The following is a 24,062-nucleotide window of genomic DNA, read 5'->3' as shown; positions in this document are numbered from 1 at the left end:
AGCACAAAAACAAGACTTTGAACAGTGCCTAGGCCTTCTGTGAAGGAGATTCACTCGCTAATCTTAAAGCGTCTGCCAGAGGTCCGGGGGTCTGGTGACATTCTCACAGGGGCTGGAAGCACTGGTGGGTGCCATTTTTGCATTCACTCTCTGCATTGCTAGCTCCAGCACCTGTGAATGCTACTTCCGCTGTTTCCCTTTATCTTGCTAGACCTGCCTGCCCTGCCCCTCAGGTGGACCCCACCAAGCCAGCCCTGCCTGGTGATCCCCAGAAAGCTGTAACCAAAATAGTCAAGGGATAAACACACAGTGACGTGATATGTGAAATCAAAAGCATAAGATGTAGGAGGAAGGAGTAAAAACACAAAGCTTCAGAAAGTGTTTAAATGTAGCTTGATAACTAAATATAGCATATATATATGTATATGTATATATATATATACACAAATCTATGTAGTATATATACGTGTGTATGTGTGTGTTTGTGTGTGTGTATGTGTGTATATATATATATATATATATATATATATATATATATATATACTGCTTAGTTGTTCAGTTGTATCTGACCCTGTGTGACCTCATAGTTTGTATCCCACCAGGCTCCTCTGTCCATGGGGATTCTCCAGGCAAGATTCCTGGACTGGGTTGTCATGCCCTCCTCCAGGGGATCTTCCCGACCCAGGGATCGAACCCAAGTCTCCCCCATTGCAGGCAGATTCTTTAACAGCTAAGCCACTAGGGAAGCCCAAGAATACTGGAGTGGGTGGCCTATCCCTTCTCCAGGGGATCTTCCCAACCCAAGAATCGAACCAGGGTCTCCCGCATTGCAGGGGGATTCTTTACCAGCTGAACTACCAGGGAAGCTTAAGTGTATATATATATATGTAAGCTAATACATGTGGGTCTTATAGTAACCACAAAGCAATAACCTAGAGTAGATGCACAAAATAAGAAGGATAGAATCTAAATACAACAATAAGTTTATCAAACCCCAAGCGAAGAGGACAAGAAAGAAAAGAGAAAGAGAAACTACAAAGCGGCCAGAAAACAAAGAACGAAGTGGCAGTAACTACACAACGTTTCCAGAGTTATTTTGAATGTAAATGGACTAAAATCTCTAATCAAAAGACACAGAGTGACTGAGTGGATAAAAACCAAAAACAACACCTATCTATAGAGAGTCACTTCAGATGTAAGCACAAACGCAAATTAAAAACGAAGGGCTTGAAATAGAGGTTTCCTCCAAATAGAAACCAAACAAATACTGCGGTAGCAATACTTATATCAGAAAAACATAGACTTTAAAACAAAATACTGTAATAAAGACAAAGATGTGCACTGAATAATAATAAGGAGATCAATTCAACAAGAATATATAACAGTTGTAAATATTTATGCAACCAACATAGGAGCATCTAAATATACAAAACAAATATTAATAGACCTAATGGAAGATGTTGATACAAAGATAGTAAGAGACTTTAGTACTTCCTTAAATCAATGAGTAGGTTATCCAGACAGAAATCAATAAGGAAACATCAGCCTTAAATGACAGGTTAAACTAATAGATTTAATACTCCCCCATATATATATATATATGTGCAAAATATTTTATCTAAAGCAGCAGCATGCACCTTCCTCTCAAGGTGAGTATGAAACATTCTCTGGAATAAATCATCTTAAATCACAAAAAGTCTCAATTTTAATAAGATTGAACTAATATCAAGCATCTTTCCAACCACAATGGTATGAAGGTGGAAATTATTCACCAAAAGAAAACTAAATTAGCACAAATATTTGGAGATTAAACAATGTGCTACTAAACAACAAATGAGTCAACAAAGAAATTTTAAAAATAAATTAAAAATACATTGGAGGCAAATGAAAATGGGAATGCAACTTATCAAAATCTTTGGGATACAAGAAAAGTAGTTCTAAGGGGGAAGTTCATATCGATACAAGCCTATCTAAGTAAACAAGAGAGTTTCAAATAAACTATTTAACTGTACACCCAAAGAAACTGAACAAATAAAACACTAAGTTAGCAGATGGAAAATAATTATGAAGATAAGAATAGAAATAAAAGAAATAAAACTAAAAACAAAACAGATAAGATCATATATCAAACAAGAGCTTTTGCACAGTGGAGAAAAGAAACTATCAACCTATCAATTAAATAAAAAGATCATCTACTGAATGGGAAAAAATATTTGCAGAGGATGTATCACATAGGGAGTTAATATAAAAAAGTACAAAAACTTATACAACTTAAAATTAAAAAAATATGATTTAAAAATGGGCAGAGGCTCTGAATAGACATTTTTCCAAAGAAGGCATATAGGTGGTGAGTAGACTCATAAAAATATGTTCAACATCACTTATCATCAAGGAAATGCAAATCAAAACCACAATGAGATACTGCATAGCACTTGTCAGAGTGGAAAAAGACAACAAATAGCAATCATTAGCAAGGATGTGGAGAAAAGGGAACCCTCATGAACTGTTGGTAGGAGTAAATTGGTGCAGCCACTGTGGAAAACAATATGGGCAATTCTCAAAAAAATTAACAATAGAACTACCATGGGATTAATCACTCAGTCATGTCTGACTCTTTGTGAACCCATGGATTGCAGCCCACCAGGTTTCTCTGTCGTTGGGGATTCTCCCGGCAAGATATTGGAGTGGGTTGCTATGCCCTCCTCCAGAGGATCTTCCCAACCCAAGGCTCAAACCTAGGTCTCCCTTATTGCAGGCAGATTCTTTACTAACTGAGGCACCAGTGAAGCCCAGAACTACCAAATAATCCAGTAATTCACTCCTGGGTATTTATCTAAAGAAAACAAAAACACTAATAACAAAGGATATATGCACCTTTATTTTCATTGCAGTATTATTTGCAATAGCCAAGACATGGAAACAACCTAGATGCTCATCAACAGATGAATGGAGATATATATATATGTACATATATATATATATATATATATATATGTACATATATATATATATATATATGATATTTTTATATCAGATGTGATATATCTGTTATATATGTATATATAAGATGTGATATATATATGTATGTAATGGAATATTAGTCATTAAAAAGAATTAAATCTTGCCATTTACAACAACATGGATGGACCCAGAGGGTGTTAAGTGAAATAAGTTCAACAGAGAAAGACAAATACTGCATGATTTCACTTATATGTGAAATCTAAATAACATAAATTAACAGCCATAACTAAATAGAAACAGTCATGGATACAGAAAACAAAGGGATAATTACCATAGAGAAGGGAGATAGGGAGACAAAGAACTAAGTGACAGAGATTAAGCGACTTTGCCACTTTCAGTGACAAAATAAGAGTCAGAAGTTTGACATGTACGTTGTAGGAAATACAGTCAAAAGCTATGAAATATCTTTGTACGGTGACATATAATAACTAGATTTATCATGGTGATCTTTTTGAAAGATACAGAAATGTCAAATAACTCTCTTGTGAAACAGGAACTAGCATAGTATTGTAGGTCAATTAGTTCAAAAACAAAACAAACAAGCATGTTAAAAAAAAGACAATAGATTTGCAGTTACCACAGGTAAGGGGTGGGTAATTGGAAGGCAGTCGAAAAATACAAAGAAGTATGGATGTAGAGTATAACATGATAAATATAATTAAAACTGAGGTGTTATATATATAAAACTTGTTAATGGTGTAAATCCTGAGAGTTCTAATCACAAGGAAAGTATTTTTTTCTATTTCTTTAATATGAGGTGATTGCCTAACCACTAAATTTATTCCTGAAATCATTTCATGGTATATATAAGTCAAATCATTATTCTGTATACCTTCAACGTATTTAGTGCTATATGTCAATTACATCTCAACACAACTGGACGCAAAAAAGAAAATAATCAATGAAACTTAAGGTTAATTCTTTAAAGAATCAAATAAAATGGACAAAACTTAGTTATACTCATTAAGAAAAATAAATAAAAAACAAAAAAGAATAGTTATAAATAATATAACAGAGAAGCACAAAGAATCATGAGACTACTATGTGCAATTATACACCAGCAAATTAGACAATCTAGAAAAAATGTATAAAGCTAAGAAACATACACTACTCCAAGACTGTACAATGAATAAATAGAAATTCTGCATAAAACAATTGCTATTAGGAGATTAAAACAGTAATCAAAAAAGTCCCCAGAGAATCAAAGTACAGGTCCAGAAAGCTTTACTTGTGAGTGCTACTAAACATTCAAATAAGATTTAATACTATCATTCTCAATGTCTCTGAAAAATATAAAACGAAGGGAACATACCCAAGCACATTTTAAAGGCCATCATTGCCCTAATATCAAAACCTGACAAAGATATCACACACATACACACACACACAAAGAATAAAAAATTAAAGGCCAATATTCTTTATAAAATGGCTTCCCCTGTGGCTCAGTGGTAAAGAATCTGTCTGCAATGCAGGAGACACAGGTTCAAATCCTGGGTTGGGAAATCCCATGGAGAAGGAAATAGCAACTCACTCCAGTATTTTGCCTGGGAAATCCCATGGACAGAGGAGCCTGACAGGCTACAGTCCATGGGGTGCCAAGAGAGCTGGACACAAAATAATAATGACAGCCCTGAGAAACATAAACGCAAAAGTCCTCAACAAAATGTGAGCAAAACAATTTTAACAGTGTATTAAAATAATCATACATTATGAACAAGTGGTCTTTATTTCAGGGATTCAAAAATGGTTCCATATCTACAAATTAATCAATGTGATATATACCACATTAACAAAATGTAGGAAAAAATCATATAATCATTTAAATAAGTTCAGAAAAAGTATTCGGTATCCATTTATGATTAAAAAAAAAACTTTCAACAAACTGCATACAGATGGAATGCCCCTTGACATAATAAAGGCCATGTACGACAAGTCGACAGTTAACCTCATACTTAAAGATGGAAAGTTGAGAGTTTTTCTTTTGAGATCAGGACCAAGACAAGAATGTCAAACTCACCATTTTTATTCGACATAGTGTTGGAAGTTCTCACTAGAGCAATTAGGCAGGGGAAAGTCATCCAAATTAGAAAGAAAGAAGTAAATTTGCCATGATTTGCAGATGACATGCTACTATACATAGAAAACCCTAAAGATTACACACACACACACACACACACATACACACACACACACACACACACAAACTGTTAGAACTAACAAACAAATTCAGTAAAGTTGCAGGGTACAAAATTAAGATGCAAAAATCTGTTACGTTTTTACTCAATAAGAATTAATATCAAAAAAGGAATTAAAAGAATTCCATTTACAATTGCATCAGAAAATATTAAAATACCCAGGAACAGATTTAACCAAGGAGGTAAAAGACCTGTATACTAAAAATAATTGCTGAAGAAAATAGAAGAAGACACAAACAAATAAGACATTTATTCTTCAAGTACTGAAAAATAATACTGTTATAATGTTCATTATAACATGTCTGTTATAATGCTTGTCTGTTACCCAAAGCAGACTACAGATTCAATGGAACCCCTATCAAATTTCCAATGGCATTTTTTCACATAAATAGATTAAACTAACCCCATAATTGTATGGAGTCATCAAAGACTCCAAATAATCAAAGCAATCTTGAGAAAGAAGAGCTAAGCTGAAAATATCATGCTTTCTGATCTTACACTATTCTGCAAAGCTATAGTAATCAAAAGCATAATATTGGCATAGAAACTGACAGATAGATCAACGGAATAACAGAAAGCCCAGAAATAAACACACACATATTTGGTTAATTAATTTATGAGAAAGGAGTCAAGACTATATAACAGGAAAAGGGTAGTCTCTTCCATAAATGGTTTTGAGAAAATCAGAAAGCCACACGCAAAAGAATGAAACCTTATAGTTAGCTACAGAAGAATTAACTCAAAATGAGTGAAAGACTTGAAAGTAAGACCACAAACCATAAAATTCCAGATGAAAACATTGGTGGTAAGATTTTATATGCTGATCTTAGTAAATATTTGTTTGCATCTGACTTTAAAAGTAATCACATCAAAAGTAAGCATAAACAAATGAGACTATCAAACTAAAAAGCTCTGTACAGAGAAGAAAATTATCTACAAAATATAAAGTTAGTCTATTAAGTGGGAGAAGGTTATTTGCAAGTCAGATATTTGATAAGAGATTAATATCCAAAATACGTAAAAAACTCAAACTCAGTAACAAAAAAAATCCAATTTTTTTAAAAAGACAAAATTCTGTAAGGCAATTATACTTCAATAAAAATATAAATTAAAAAGAAAAAAAAGACAGAGAATTTGAATAGGCATTTACCCAAAGAAAATATATAGATGGCCAACAGGCACATAGAAAGATGCTCAACATTAATCCTCAGGGAAATGAAAACTCAAAATCACAGCGAGATATAACCTTACACCTTTTAAAATGGCTGTTATAAAAAAAAATATACAATGACCTGTGGAAAAGGGTGTGGAGAAATGGAATCCTTGCGTCCTGCAAACTGTAAATTGATACAGCTGCTATGGAAAACAATATGGAGGTTTCTTAAAAAATTAAAAATAAAGTATCCATATTATCTAGTAATTAAACTTCTGGATTTTTATCAGAAGAAAACAATAATTCAAATAGATGTGTGCACACCAATGCTCACTGCAGAAATATTTACAAAATCAAGATACAGACGCTACTGAAGTGCCAACTGATGGCTGAAAGGATAAAGAAAATGTGGTCTATTCACACAATGGAATATTATTTAGCCATACGTAGGAATTAAATCTTGCCATTTGCTAGATGGACCTTAAAGATATTATGCTAAGTGAAATGAGTCAAACAGAGAATGACAAATACATCATTTCACCTATATGTGGAAGCAAATAAAAAACCAAACCAAACCAAACTCTAGACAGAAAGCAGATTGGTGGTTGCCAGAGGGAATATGACTGTAGAGTGGGGAAAATAGGTGAAGGGCAGCAAGAGGCACAACCTTTCAATCATAAAATACATGTCTTGCGGTTTTGTAATAATAACTATAGAGAATACACTGCATCGCATAATTTGTAACTTTGTATGGTGTTAGGCAGAAACTCTGGAAAATCCATGGACGGAGGAGCCCGGTGGGCTGCAGTCCATGGGGTCGCTAAGAGTCAGACAGGACTGAGCGACTTCACTTTCACTTTTCACTTTCATGCATTGGAGAAGGCAATGGCAACCCACTCCAGTGTTCTTGCCTGGAGAATCCCAGGGACGGGGGAGCCTGGTGGGCTGCCGTCTATGGGGTCGCACAGAGTCAGACACGACTGAAGCGACTTAGCAGCAGCAGCGGCAGCAGCAGGCAGAAACTAGATTTACAGCGATCACACCACAGTCTGTATAAATACCTAATCATTTTGGTGTAGACCTGAAACTAATACATTTAAATCATACTTCAATTAAAAGAAAACATTACATATAACTGCAGGTATTTCTAGCTTGAAGAAAATGGCTTCACTTGAAAGAAAGAAAAAAGGGCAAAACCCCAGGCCCACACTTTTATTTTCTTTCCACAACCTTATTTTATGGTACCAGGTATTCTGTGTACTTTCCAAGACTGGTAAGTAAAAAAAAATCTTATCTCTTTCAATGTTTTCTGATGTTTATTTCTGAGGTTGTCTTGCAATCATAGTAAGACTCTTAAGGCCAAGTCCATTCACATCACTGGTTATTTACAGGCTGAGACTGGCTTACCCCATGAATAGAGTACTGATATATAAAACAGCTTGCATAAACTTTAAGGGAATTATGCTGATTTGAAAAAAGCCAGTTTCAAACTGCTACCTACTGTATGATTCTATCTATGTAGCATCTTTGAAAGGACAAAATTACAGCAATGGAAAACAGGTTAGTGGCTGCCAGCATTTAGGATGGGGTTTGGTGGGATTGGTTTTAACTGGATAGAGCAAGGGAGCCTTGTGGTGATGGCACATTCTACATCTTATTTGTGGTAGTGGTTACTCTAAACTACACATGTGACAAAATTTCAAAGAAATATATATGACTTGGTTGTGTTTGGGCTGCTATAACAAAAATACTGTAGACTGAGTGGCTTAAACAACACCAATTTATTTGTCAGTTCTTTTGACTCTGGGAAGTCCAAAATCAAGGCACCTGTAGATTTACAGTCTGGTGAAAGCCTGCTTCCTGGTTCATCAACAACTATCTTTTTGCTGTGTCCTCACACAGTGGAAGCTTCCCAGGTGGTTCAGTGGTAAACTGCTCACCTGCCCATACAGGAGACGCAGGAGACGTGGGTTCAACTCCTGGGTCAGGAAGTTCCCCTGGAGAAAGAAATGGCAACCCACTCCAGTATTCTTGCCTGGGAAATCCCATGAACAGAGGAGCCTGGCAGCTACAATCCATGGGACAGTTCATCGGACATAACTGAGCCGCTGAGCACACACACATGCATGCAGGGTGCGAAGCTCTCTGGGTTTCTACCAATTCCATTCCTGAAGACAGAGCCTTCATGACCTAATCACCTCCCAAAGCTTTCACTCCAAACACCACCGTACTGGAGATTAGGTTTCAGCGTATGGAGTTTTAAGGGACACAAACACCCCTTCATGTGTATATGACATACACATCCTGGTCTACACACAACAGCATACACACAGTCACTCCAGCCTGTGTATTTATGGCTGGCAAAATATGAAAAATTTCTGTGGATTGTACTAATGCTAATTTCCTGATTCTGATATTGTATTATATTTATGCAAGATGTTAACACTGGGGAAGACTGTGAAGTATGTTTGGGACCTCCTTGTACATTTCCTTGCAACTTTCTGTGAAATACACACACACACACACAGGGCATTCTTCTAGGTTTTAAGACAACAGAGAATATTGTTATCCTATAGATGATTCATGACTTATTTTGTCTTGAGTAACTTTAACTGTTTATTTGAAAATAATTACAGATTCACAGAAAGTTGCAAGAAAATGTACATGGGAGCCCTATGCATACTTGCATAAGGATACTAATACTTAGAAATATAGAAACTGTTCTTCAATTCATTACCAAAAAGTCTATCAATATTTAAAGCAGACAATATGTCTTTAAATTCATTCTATCAATTTACACATATCTAACATATTCAGGATGTTTTTAATTTTAATTGTCCATTTCTAATTTGTAATGGATATGCAGTTAGAGCTTTGCAAATGGGTTTCAAGCTATTAATGACTGACACATTAAATTCTTAATTGTTAGAGTAACCAAAGTACAAAGTATGATGAGGATGTAAAAGTGAATTTCATTTGTATAAAACAAGTGCAATAGCAGAAGAAAATCTTGATTACATTAACAGTGAGGAAAAGACTCAAACCCCTCATGTGACCCCAATTTTCAAACTTAGATGTGATACTGATTTTAGCAATTGGTTGAACTAAAACTTACTGTTACAGACTTTTTTTTTTTTTCATTTTGGGAGACCTTTTAAGATAAAAAAGTTGGGCTTCATTTTATCTTAACTCACCTGATGAAATCTTTCTCATTCTGTCTTTCATTCTACTCCCTCCCCTCTACCTCTTTCCTCTCTTTAATAGACAAGGTTTCACTTCAGGCACAAAAGAATCAATATAAAACTAAATATAGTATACTGCTACCCATCAAGGACTAGATGAAGTATACAAAATGTCTTCTACTTTGAGTAAAGTCAGTGAAACCTGCCCTTTTGTTTCATAACCTTTTAGCTAGTCAAAAGTTCATTATGTTGGAAATAAAAGAGTATTGGACACACATGTTCTGATTCAGTTATTAAAGTAATAAAGATCCCTCAAAGCAGTGGCTTAAATATGACTGGCATTTCTTTCTCAGATAGAAGAAGTATATAAGTAAACTGTACAGACTAGTTTGGTATTTCCAGGAACACATCAGGGACCAGCCTTCCTCCAGGTTCGCATCTCTACAAACTCTAGGGTGTAGCTTTGATTCCTACAACAAAAGACAGCTGGTAGTTCCAGCTCTCTCAGTTACATTACTGGCAACAGCATAGAAAAAGGTGTAACAAGTCATCTTTAGAGCCCCTCAGAAGTCCACATAGTACTTTCATTCTTATCTTAAAGCTAATAACTTAGTCAGCAAGTTATTTCACAGGAAGCTGGAAATGTTTCCTTTTGAAAAGGAGGCAGTGTGCCAATTGAAAGTTGGAGTTTTCTGAATTTCAGAGAGGAAACATAGAATGACTCTTGGGAGACAAATTAATATCCCTGCTATAGGTGCCGTGAAGTTGATTCCAGCTTGCAAATTTGTCACTGAACAGGAATGTATTGAATAACAATTCAAAGAAATAGTTAATTGCTGATCTGCTGTTTTTATTTTCAAATGCTTAGGGACATCTACAAATGTGGAGAAAATAATTTGCAAATCAAATATTATATAAGGTGCTTTATCCAAAATATATAAATAAATATTACAACTCAACAACAAAAAGACAAATGACACAATTTTAAAATGGGCAAAGGATAAAAGTAGACATTTATCAAAAGAGGCTATACAAATGGCCAATAAGTACATAAAAAATTATTAACAATATTTTTCATCATGTAAATGAAAATCAAAACTACAATCTGGCCCAACTTTATACACACTGGGATGGCTATAATCAAGACAGACAACAGTAAATGTTGGTGAGAAGGTAGAGAAATGGAAACTCATAAATTGCTGTTGAGATTGTAAAATGGTTGCACACTTTGAAAACTAGTCTACAGTTTCTAAAAATGTAAATGTTATAATTATTATCTGAGTCAGCAATTCCACGTCTAGTTAAATACCCAAGATAAATCGAAATAAATCTCCACACAGATATTTGCATATTAATATGTGTACTGACTTTATTCAAAATAACCAAAAAGTTGAAACACCCCAAATATCCATTAACAGTGGAATGTATAAACCAAATATGGTATATCCATGCAATAGAATATTATTTGACCAAATAAAAGAAATACTAACACAGTTGACCCTGTGTACCTGTGGGTAATTAGTTCCAGGATCCCCCACAGAAACCAAAATCCCTGGATGGTCAAATCTGTTATGTAAAATAACACAGTACAATCATTCCTCTATATCCTCAGGTTTTGAATTCTCAGTCTCAAACAACTGCAGACAAAAACTTTGACCCAAGATTGGTCAAATCCAAGGATATGACGCCTGTGGATATGGAGGGTCAACAGCATATTCATTTAAAAATAGCAGGTGTAAGTGCAGTGACTTAGTCACTAAGTCACGTATGACTCTTGTGATCCCATGGACTGTATCCTGCCAGGCTCCTCTGTCCATGGGATTTTCCAGGCAAGAATACTGGAGTGGACTTGGGCAATTCAAATTTGTGTTTTTCAAAGGTGAAGTATATATGCTAAAATATGTGCAAATCTTCAAAACGTGATGCTAAGTGAAAGAAGCAAGTCACAAAATACATATTCTATTATTCCAATGATGTGAAACAATCAGAATAGGCAAATCTATAGATACAGAAAGTAGATTTGTTATTGCCAGAAGATGAGGAAAAAATTAAACAGGAAGTGATGCTAAGGGGTAAGGGGTTCTAGGGGGAACATAAAAATATTCTGGAGTTAGGGAATAACTATCAGAATGAGAATGCACATCATTGAAAATATACTAAATTTTAAAATATTAATGCTTGAATTTTATGATATGTAGATTATACATATCACATCTATATATGTATCTATATACATATTTATATACATATCTACATATCACATACACATGTATATATATACACACATATATATCTTATGAGAGTATATGTATAAATTATCTTACTAAAATTGATGGTAAAAATATTAAAATGCAGGGCTTCCCTGGTTGTCCAGTTCAGGGGGCCCAGGTTCCATCCCTGGTCAGGAAACTATTATTAGACCCCGCATACCATAACTGAGTTCTCATGCTTCCACTAAAGATTCCATGGCTGCAATTAAGACCTGGCAGAGCCAAATTCAAAAAATAAATAAATAAAATAGCAATAATAATAATGCTTAGAAGCAAGTGAGAGCAGTAAGGCAAACCACCATTATCTGTTCTCAAGAATATTGTAATTTTCTAGGACTAGGTAGTCCACTAATGTGGACTAGGTGGGTGAGTAAATAAATAATTTTGTGTTTCATACTCTAAAACAATCATTACAAATATTAGGCAACCATAAATCCAAGTGCAAATATTTTGAAGAAACTTGAAAATAATGTCAGTGATACATTTAGTTCATATTTATTAGAATGCACTAACAGAAAAACCTCCTGTTAATTACATAGTCAAATGGAATGTGTGGGATTAAGCCCTTTCCTGTCATTCAAATCTCAGGAAGATTATTTCAGGATTTATTTTAATACATAGCAATATCTTTGTCTCAAACATTTTTCTTTCACTCTCTGTTAAACTTTTTATCCAGTTTAATTCAACTTATATTTCTACAGCTTTCTGAGACTATGGAGAATGTTTGTCTACCACATTTCACAATAAAATTTCATATACAAAAATTTGATAGACTTCACCTTGTATTTCTATCTTTATATAGAAAATAGATATTCCCTTGTTGCTAAGTTTAAATTCCTGAAGAAAATGAAAAGAAGAAAAAAATATTAAAGGCTGAAGATTTCAAATCTTAGGTTCAAAGTTAATCTGTCAAAACACTTGCCAACTAAAGAATGTCACTTACCATCTGGTTCTATGAGGACTGAATCAGTAGCCACTGCAGTTGCTAAGCTTCAACATAACCCGAAAGGAATCCAGGACAAAGAACAGAAATGAGGCACTCTGTCCTCTGGGAGAACTGGCAGAAAAAACCTTCAGACAGATATTTTCAGAAAATTTTATGAACATAAATTCTGGAATCCTCTCATACCTAGAAAAATGCTAAAAACTAGGATATCTTTTATTTGTCACTAGCAGCAACCTTCTGCCGAGATCTATCCATGATTGCATGTTTCCACTTCACCAAAATCACACGTAAACCGATCTCTCCCTTACCTCTTTAGAGAAGTTTCCCAGGGCTATCTGAGAGGTTATCTCTGGGCTGGAGTCCTCAGTAAGACACCAAATAAGCTTAACTCAAAACTTTTCTATTCTGTATGTGTGTGTGTGTGTTCAGTGATACATTTATAAACACTTTACATTTATAAAAATATAATAGCTTCAGAATAAATTATTTTTTTATTGTTAATGCTTAAAATAAGATACTTTGCTAGATTCTTGATTGGATTATATCATTAAACCAGTTAAATACTATTATTTATTTTTTACCATTTTGCAGTTGAGAAAATAAAATTAAAAGATACATAAGTAATTCATCCAAACTTATAGCCAGGATTCAGATCCCAAAAACTCAGTGTTGCACAAAATATGTCAGAAAATTTGGAAAACTCAGCAGTGGCCACAAGACTGGAAAAAGTCAGTTTTCAGTCCAATCCCAAAGAAGGACAATGCCAAAGGACTTTCAAACTCCTGGACAATAGTGCTCATTTCCCAAACTAGTAAATTTATGCTGAAAATCTTTTAAGCTAGGCTTCTGCAGTACATAAACTGAGAACTTCCAGAAGTACAAGCCGGGTTTAGAAAAAGCAGAGGAATCAGAGATCAAATTGCCAATATTTGTGGATCATAGAGAAAGCAAGGAATTCCAGAAAAACATCTACTTCTGCTTCTTCGACTAAGCTAAAGCCTTTGACTGTGTAGATCACAACAAACTCTGGAAATTCTTATGGGAATACCAGACCACTTTACCTGTGTCCTGAGAAACATATATGTAGGTCAGGAAGCAACAGTCAGAACCTGACATGGAATAGCAGACTTGTTTCAAATTGAGAAAGAAGTAGGACAAGGCTATATGTTGTCACTCTGCTTATTTAACTTACATGCTGAGTAGGTCATGTGAAATGCCAGGCTGGATGAATCAAAACTATAATCAAGATTGATGGGAGAAATACCAACAACCTTAGATATGCAGACAATACCACTCTAAAGGCAGAAAGTGAAGAGGAACTAAAGAGTCTCTTGAGGAAGGAGAAAGAGGAGAGTAAAAAGAGCTGGCTTAAAACTCAACATTCAAAAAAGCAAGATCTTGGCATCTAGTTCCTTCACTTTACAGCAAAATAGAAAGAGAAAATGTGGAAGCATTGACAGATTTTATTTTCTTGGGCTCCAAAATCACTGTGGACAGTAACTGAAGCCATGAAATGAGATTCTTGCTCCTTGGAAGGAAAGCTCTGACAAACCTAGAGAGCATATTAAAGAGCAAAGTTATCACTTTTCTGACAAAGGTCTGTTTAGTCAAAGCTATGCCATCCCAGGAGTCATATACGGATGTGAGAGTTGGAGCATAAGGGAGGCTGAGTACCGAAGAATTGATGCTTTCAGATTGAGGTGCTGGGGAAGTCTCTTCCAAGTTCCCTGGACTGTGAGGAGATCAAACCAGTCAATGCTAAAGGAAATCAACCCTGAATTTTCATCGGAAGGAATGATGCTGAAGGTGACGTTCTGATACTTTGGCCACCTGATGCGAAAGGCCAAGTCATTGGAATAGACCCTGATGCTGGGGAAGACTGAAGGCAAAAAGTGGAAGAGGTGAGAGAAAATGAGATGGTAGCATCACAGACTTAATGGACATGATTTTGAGCAAACTCTGGGAGATATGAAGGACATGGAAGCCTAGTGTGCTGCACTCCATGGGGTCACCAAGAGAGATAACTTAGCGACCAAACAGCAACAGTCAAACTATTTGAAAAACAAGAGCATCAATTTATTCCAAGGTTTCTTAAGCATTGTACTTTTTCATCATTGGTTGAGAGAGTGAGGGAAGGCATGCCACTGCAAATCTAGTTAGCACCATTTCAGTTAAAAATGCATTCAGGCACATAAGCTTCTTTTTTCCTCTGCTAGGATAGTCTGCATTGGCAACATGTCTTGATTACTCTTCTTTCCTGACGCACATCACACTGTACAGTATTATGCACTTCATCAATTGATTAAGCTATTTTTGAACATGCTGTTTTCAAAATAATTATGTTAGGTATCATATTAAAATAACCTCTTTAATTTATTGTTTTTCTGTCTGTTTTATGTATTTTTAAATTTCTTAACAGGAAGTAACACACTTTGAAAGCCAAAGAATTGTACATAACAATTTACTTAATGCGTGGTTCTAAGTGTTTCATAATTTGTTTACGTAGTCAACGATTTTAATTTCAAATGGAATATAACTTAAAAGAATGACTTGAGAAGCCTTATTTAAGGAATTATTAAACTTTGGTGCAAGCCTTAGTAACACAGCAATAACAAAAGAAGAAATTATTTAGCACTAAAAAATAGCTATTTATGAAGCTTTGTTCTCAGGCACACAAATTTGTTTACTTCCGCTCTCACTTAACAGTTGAAAAACCACTTTTCAATCTCTTTCTATTCAGCCTCATCAGTACCCCGCCGGCACGAACTCTAGGCTAACATTCAGTATGTAATCTCCTCTCAGTCTATCATTTTCTTAATTTGTTCCATTTATAAGTTAAATTTGTGAACCGACCTTTTAAATGAATAACTGCTCTGAAAGGACTTCAAATTATATAACTATTAAATTATCCCCTTTTTTCTTTCTGTTTTAAACTGATAATTTTAATCCTGACATCCCCTCAATGTTCCCTATTATTAAAATGTCCATGCTGTTAACCCAATATTCTTTAGATTTGAATAAATGTACTTTACTCATGTAGCTGGAAGTTTAAGAACATAATATTTATTTTTGTGAAAGACAAATACAGTGAAAATATCAAGTTGAAATCTGTTCCATTTGTTTCCAAGCTACCCTTCCATCCTTTTTTGCTACCAGATAGCACCATGTGAATTATGTTCCTCTCGGGCATGACTTCTTGTCATTCTCCAGTCAACCATACTCTTTCAAGCTTTACGCAGATGCCACCATTACCTCAGGTAAACCTTCCTTGAATTTGGGTGGGAACCCTTTTCTAAGGCTTCTTGTTGGTGGTGGTGGTTTAGTTGCTAAGTCATGTCTGACTCTTGCAATCCCATGGACTGTAGCCCGCCAGGCTCCTCTGTCCATGGGATTCTCCAGGCAAGACTACTGGAGTGGGTTGCCATTTCCTTCTCCAGAGGTTGCCACTTCCTTCCCGACCCAGGGATTGAACCCAGGTCTCCTGCATTGCAGGCAGATTCTTTACTGACCGAGCTATGAGGGAAGCACTTCTAAGGCTTCTTACTCTAGAAAATTGAGTAATTTTTACTCCTGCATATATCAATGTTTTTCACACAATTTTATGTCATTGTACACTATGAGAGAGAAGTAGGACAGTTGAATATAGCAATGGAATATCTCAGAAGCTTTGGAATAAATACTTTGGAGATTGAGAGAGAAAGCTAGCAAAAATCTCAGAAAATGTTTGATGCACCAGAGTTAGGTATAATAATAGCTAAGCTAGGTTAGAGATGATGAATTTGTGTCATCAGTCTATAAGATATTATGATTTCCTTAAGCAGTATTGAGCTACAGTAATGATTTGAGAAGTCAGCTGCAGAAGGACATCTCTTTTTTTCCCTTGGAGTATAATTGATTTACACTGTTGTGTTAGTATCTGCTGTACAACAGAATGAGTCAGCCACATGTATGAATGTATCCCCTTCCTCTAGGACCTCCCTGCGACCTACCCCACATCCCACCCATGTTGGTTCCTGCCACACTCAAGTCAGCCATAATCCTACATAGATCCGCTTCCTTCTGAACCTCCCTTCCCTGCCCCGTCCCACTCCTCCAGGCCCTCACTGAGCCAGGCTGGGCTCCCTGTGTTTTCTGTGCTCCTCTCAACCAGCTATCTATTTTACACATGATAGTGTATATTTGTCAATGCTACTTTCTCCATCAGCAATTCACTCATTTCCTATTACTTTATGAGTTAATTTTGGATTTTATTTTTTAATATCTAGTACAGCACACTTGCTTATATAAACTTTTTTTTTTTTGTATTCAGGACTTCCAAAGTCAACAGTGTTTTTATCTTCCTAGAAATAAGATGAATAAGAAAGTACATTTGAGTAAGAATATGATGGTTTGGATAAATATCTAATATCACAGTATGGAGGTGGTTTAGTTCCTAAGTCTGTCTGATTCTTGTAACCCCATGAACTGTAGCCTGCCAGTCTCTTCTGCTGATGGGATTTCCCAGGCAAGAATAATGGAGTAGGTTGCCATTTCTTTCTCTAGGAGATTTTCCCAACCCAGGGATTGACCCAAGTCTCTTGCATTTCAGTCAGTCTCATTACAGGCGGATTCTTTACCAGCTGAGCCACCAGGGAAACCCAATATCATAGTACAGTCCTTTTTAATGTGGTTATATGTGTTCTGTCTTGTCTTTGAGATGAATTCTGTTGGTGTGCTGGGAACAGCTTCACTGGTGGCTCCGTGGTAAAAGAATCCACCTGCCAATGCAGGAGACACAGGTTCAATCCTCGGATGGGGAGGATCCTCTGGAGAAGAAGATGCAATCCACCCCAGCACCCTTGCCTAGGAAATCCCATGGACAGAAGAGCCTGGTGAGCTACCGTTCATGGGGTTGCAAAAGAGTCAAACACGGCTTAATGCCTAAAGCAACCGCAGCTGTCAACAGCATCTGGCACTTTTCATTTTTGGTAGCAGTGAATTGACTGCCCTTCAGATGGATTATCCAGCTTTGTATAAAGCGCCTGTAATGGCAAAACAGAGTGGATGATAAGAGGAGCCCACTTTCTAGTCCCACCGTGCTAATGACTGTGTCAACTTTACAAACTGCAAAATGTGAGAGTTGTGAATTAAGCTTTATTTGAGGCAAAATGAGGACTGCAGCCTGGGAGAGAGCACCTGAACAGCTCTGAGAAACTGTTCCAAAGAGATAGGGGGAAGGTCAGGATATATGTGATTTTGGTGGGGGAGATATACACGCAATCAAGCACACATTTTTCCAGAAGGTTTCTGCTAGTCTCATGAAGCTTTTGTTAGTCATGTGGAACAGTTGTCACCATGAAGGATTTTAATGATTTTCTAGATATCGGAAGATACAAGAATTGGGCTCATGAAATTGGTTTCTGAAAATATCTAACTGTTTGAAGACCTGCCCTGCCAGTTTTCCCCCGAGCACAGAGTGATTCATTTCTGCTCTCCACCTTGAACTTCTTTCAGGGGGTGTTGAAAACCAGCAGCTGCAGTAGCACGTAATTTAATCCTTGTAGACATAGATGGCATGTGCCAATGGCGAGTGCCAATTTGTAACTGACAACTGCAGTACTGTTGCACATATGACCTGAATGAGGCTCATAGGAATTATAACTTGCAGGATCTGACTGCTGTAAGACTTTTGAAAGATCATCCTGGCTGGTCTCCTTTCCAATAAATGATTGTTTTCTACTTGATTCTTACCACATAGCCATCCGTGTAAGCATTTCTAGTGAAGAGATTCCTATTATTTTTATTTTTAAGTTATATACTACTAACTTAAGGTTATGGAGTCCCATAAAAAGCATTAGTGATACTCATCATTCTAGAACACTAAGATTTTTTAAAAGTTTAAGGTCATTATTTAACACAACTACTGTTTAACTTTGAGTTAAGTACATATTTGATAAACAGGCTTTCTTTGTTCCCAGGCTGTTCTTACCTCCATGACATATATGTAGCAAATCACTTTGGTTCAGTTAGAAAATCACTTACATACACTCCTAAATTTGTTTTTATTAAGCCTATATTTGTAAGATTGGAGAAGGAAATGGCAACCCACTCCAGTATTCTTGCCTGGAAAATTCCAAGGATGAAGGAGCCTGGTAGGTTATAGTCCATGGGGTCGCAAAGAGTTGGACATGACTAAGCAACTTCACTTTCTTTCTACAGTTTCTTTTGGAGAGGAAAATGGCAACCCACTCCAGTGTTCTTGCCTGGAGAATCCCATGGATGGAGGGCTTGGTGAGCTGCGGTCTATGGGGTTGCACAGAGTCAGACTTGACTAAGCAACTAACCGCCCCCCCCCCCCCACATATTTGTCAGACAATTCAGTTCTTATAAATTACCAAGTGAAGTATATAAAAACAGAAAACATCAATGTTAAAAAATGCACAATATCAGATAATCATGGTGGAAGATAATTTAATAGTTCAGGATAGATTGTTAACACCTAGGAAGGTCAATAACCAATGATAAGGGCAGGCAAACCAGCACACTGGTAGATTCAGATAGCAATGCAATAATATTTGGTAATCTGAACAATTTTAGCAAAATTAACAATACATCTAAAATAAACATTATACCTTAAAAGGAACAAATTGCTGTGTATCTCAAATCATGGAGGCAAGTATTAGGAGCCAGAATTCAGGAGAAGGAGTCCTATACCCATGGAGATCTTTTGAAATTTAGGAAAGAAGAAAGTTTTGAAATTTAGGGATAGGTATTAGAATCCAGCATAAAATTTGTCACAGAGTAGATTCATTATAAATGTTTCTTGAAATAAATTAGTTAAAAAAAAAACAGAGAGAGAACACAGTAATTAAACTGGAGTATAAGGTCAGAGAAAAACAAAGAATAAAAATATGCAATGTGTTAAATTATTGTATTGCTGTATTTGCTGTTCTTTTTTACTTTCTTGTATAAGAAATTATGGTTAATCCATAGGCTGAGCCAGGTCTGTCTGTGATGAACTTAATTTGATGGATTTAGGAACAAGGAACCAGACAGGTCATTACTGAATTAAATTTGCTGAATTTGAAGAGCTAGGTTACAAGTGGTTCCTTGAATTGCTGAAGAGTTTATTTACAGAAAAATCTTACTTTTGATTATCTCCCTATATCATCCAGTTCACAAAATGACTGGTCAAAATAGGCCCATTATATAATACTTAACGATATAGAATTGTGGTTCTCCAACAGCAATGTTCCAATGGTGGGACTTTATTTTCTGAATAGAAACTGCCCAATAATTCTAAAAATGCTGACTAATTATACTTCACACTTAAATTTATTATATTCTGCATTTGTGTCTTCCGATAAAGCACACTGTACTGAGGGCTCCAAACCCTGATTTTGAGGTTTGTTTGCCAAGAAGTAACTGTTAGACATAATTTCAGTCAGTCTTTCAATCTCAGCTCTTTATTAGAAATAGGTAGTGATAACTGGCCTATCCACATCACATAACCTTGTAAGAATTACAATAAATGACATTAGTGAAAATGAACCATGCAAGACATGAAAAGACTTTATCCAATCTCTAGTCTATGTTGAACATTAGTAAATTAGTAAATGAGGCACCGAGAAGTCAAGGATTGTGACTATAAATATTGCTTGGATCCATCTAGTTCAGAAAATCCTCTACTTAGTAGGAATATCTAGTAATTTACTTTTTATTTTCCACTATTTCACAAGGAGAATATGAATTGTTTCCTGAGTAAAATATAATTTCCACCAGAAATTAACTATATATAGAACCCTAAATATTTAACCTAAGCATAAAAATAGCCACAAAAATGAGGCTGATAATGGTGTTAAGTAACATTAAGTGATAGTCTCTATCACTAATTAAATGCTGTAATCGAATTCTATTATAGACTCTACCAATTTATTTTTTATAACTCAAGGTATTCTAACAACCATTTTATGATTAAAAAAAAAACAACAGGGGCTCAGAGTTGAAGAGAACACTCAAAATGAAAGAATCAGAATTAACTTCGGGCTGACCTGTCTTTAAGCCATTTGCGGTTGCTGTTATTTGTTAAGTCACATCCGACTCTTTGTGACCCCATGGGCTGTAGCCTGCCAGGTTCCCCTGGCCATGGGACTTTGCAGGCAATAATACTGGAGCGGGTTGCCATTTCCTTCTCCAGGGGATCTTCCTCATCCAGTGATTGAACCCATGTCTCCTGCATTGGCAGGCAGATTCTTTACTTCTAAGCCACCAGGGAAGCCCTTTAAACCATCAGTAGCCATTATATGTGAGACTTAGTGTTATTGGAGCAGGATGAGTAGACAGGCATTTTCTTGTGTAAGCCATCATGTAGAGCTTTAAAACTAATGATAAGAATTACAAGATGTTTTTACCTGAATCCCTAGTACTGAGCTCAGCATTTAGTATATTATTGGGCTCAAGATGGTGGAGGAAGAAGATCAGACCAATTTCCCTCCCCAAAAACACATCAAAAATTTATCTGCATAGGGAACAACTCCTACGGAACACTGGCAGAAGACCCAGACTTCCAAAAAGGCAAGCAAATCACCTTGGAACAAGGTAGGGCAAGAGATAAAAAAAAAAGAGAGAGAGAGAGAGACAAAGGATTTCAAGATGCGGACCTGTGCTCAGGGGCAGGAGTTATGAAGGAGGGAAAGTTTCGACCCAATAGGAAACCCCCTCACAGGCGGGGCAGAGGGGGGGCTTCGAGCCCTCAGAGGGAAATGCAGCAACAGGAGCTGGGAAAGCGAAGCAAAGAGGGTTCACCACGGAGATCATTGCTGAACAGCACTTCCCAGTCAAGAAGTGACTCACAGGCCCCGCCCTGCAGCAGAGAGTGGGGCTGGGTGTGGACGTCCAGGCTCGGGGAAGGGGCATGGGCCCCAGGGAGAAGACGGGTGACTGACATGAAGATACTCTGAGGGGTCTTGTACCACACTGCTGAGGCAGTCTAGGCAAAAGTCTGGGCTCAACATCACTCATTATTAGAGAAATGTAAATCAAAACTACAGTCAGAATGGCCATCATCAAGAAGTCTACAACAATAAATGCTGGCGAGGATGTGAAGAAACCGAACTCTCTTCCACTGTTGCTGGGAATACAAATGGATACAGCTACTATGGAGGATGGTATGGAGATACCTCAAAACACCAGGAATAAAAGTACTGTATGACCCAACAATCCCATCACTGGGTACATACCTCAAGGAAGCCGTAACTGAAAAAGACACACGTACCTCAGTGTTCGCTGCTGCACTATTTCCAATAGCTAGGGCATGGAAACAGCCTAGATGTCCATAGACAGATGAATGGATAGAGAAGTTGTGGCACATATATACAACGGAATATTCCTCAGCCTTAAAAAGGACCACATTTGAGTCAGTTCCAATGAGATAGAAAAACCTGGAGTCTATTATATAGAGTGAAGTAAATAAGAGAAACATCACACATTAATGTATATAGATGGAATCTAGAAAAATGGTACTGACTATCCTGTTTGAGGGCGGCAGTGGAGATGCAGATGTAGAGAACAGACTTGTGCGCTCAGTGGGGAGAGGAGAGAGCAGGATGAAATGAGAGCATAGCGTAGAGACATATACATACCATGTGCAACATAGAGAGCAAGTGGGGATTTGCCGTATGAGGCAAGGGGGTCAAACCCGGTTCTGTGAAGACAGAGAAGGCTGGGTTGGGTTGGGAGGTGGGAGGGAGCTTCAGGAGGGAGGGGACATATGTATACCTATGGCTGATTCACGTTGATGTTTGCCAGAAACCAGCTCTATATTGTAAAGCAATTATACCCCCGTATAGGTATAGGCTACAGACTGTATAGGTATAGGCTACGGACTGTAGCCCTCAGGCTCCTCTGTCCATAGGATTCTCCAGGCAAGAGTACTGGAATGGGTTGCCATTTCCTTCTCCAGGGGATCTTCCTTACCCAGGAATTGAACCCAGGTCTCCTGCATTGCAGTCAGATTCTTTACCGACTGAGCTACGAGGGAAGCACTCTATATAGTATAGAGGTACTTCTAAACTATAAAGGGGTAAACAAATATAGAATATATAAATTATAAGATCTCTACTTGTTTATAAAACTGAACTATCTGGATACAGCTATAAAAACAGCTTTACTGGAACTTGGGTTTTGTGAATATCTAAAATTCAACCCAATTAGCATTTATAGGGGCTTCCCAGGTGGCGCTAGTGGTAAAGAACACTCCTTCCAATGCAGGAGACCTAAAGGATGTGGGTTCGATCCCTGGGTCAGGAAGATCCCCTGGAGGGGGAAATAGCAACCCACTCTGCTTTCTTTGCCTGGAGAATTCCATGGACAGAGAAGCCTGGCAGGCTACAGTCCATGGGGTCAAAGAGTTGGAAATTACGGAAGTAACTCAGCACAGCATTTACAGAGAGCATCTTTTATGTAAGGTCCTTTACTAAGGACAGGGTCACACACTCAGAAATACGATATGAGTTTACTAGAAAATACAAACAGGTACACAGCAAGACACGATTCAGGTTGTGATGCCTGATAGGACAGGTGAAACAAAGTGCTGTGGGAATGCAGAGGGAGTAAGTGATTAATATTGACTGAGGGGATCAAGGAAGTCTTCATGAAATAAATGACATTTGAGCTGAAACTAAATAGCCCAAGAAGATAAAAGATACAGGGAAGGGAGCACAAGCAAAGATGGGGAGATGTACTGTGCTTGAATGACAACAAGTTTTCTGAGAAGTGGGGAGGCTAGTTTTCACTTGTAAAGCAATTACCGCCAGTAGGCAAAACACTTTAGGAGGCAGAGACACTATCATAAAAATCATGCTGGAGTATCGCTCCACCGTTGCAGATTTTGTAAATGCTTGACACAGGCTCAGATGTTTTGCACTTGTAAACATTGTACAATATCCAACATAGCTTATAAGGTATCCTGATTAAGATCTGGAGAAGTATGAATGAAGTCCAGTGTCTGGTTTATGCCTCAGACATTTCAATTTTCCAACTGAAAAATAACATTCCAAATGCATAAATAATTCTAGGATCCAAAAATATCACATGAAAGCAGCTAGAGTATCATAGGAATATTAGAAGAGTGTCTATCACAGCTATGGAAATGGAGCGGTTCCTAATTAATTTGTGACTTTATGACATTTTGGATCATTGTGCTACTGTTGTTTAGTCCCTAAGTCGAATCTGACCCTTGCAACCCCATGGACTGCAGCCCACGAGACTCCTCTGCCCATGGAATTCTCTAGGCAAGAGTACTGGAGTGGGTTGCCA

The sequence above is a fragment of the Muntiacus reevesi genome, chromosome 12 (assembly GCF_963930625.1).
Source record: "Muntiacus reevesi chromosome 12, mMunRee1.1, whole genome shotgun sequence".
In the NCBI taxonomy this organism is placed as follows: domain Eukaryota; kingdom Metazoa; phylum Chordata; class Mammalia; order Artiodactyla; family Cervidae; genus Muntiacus; species Muntiacus reevesi.
Note: the sequence above shows the minus strand (reverse complement) of the source record.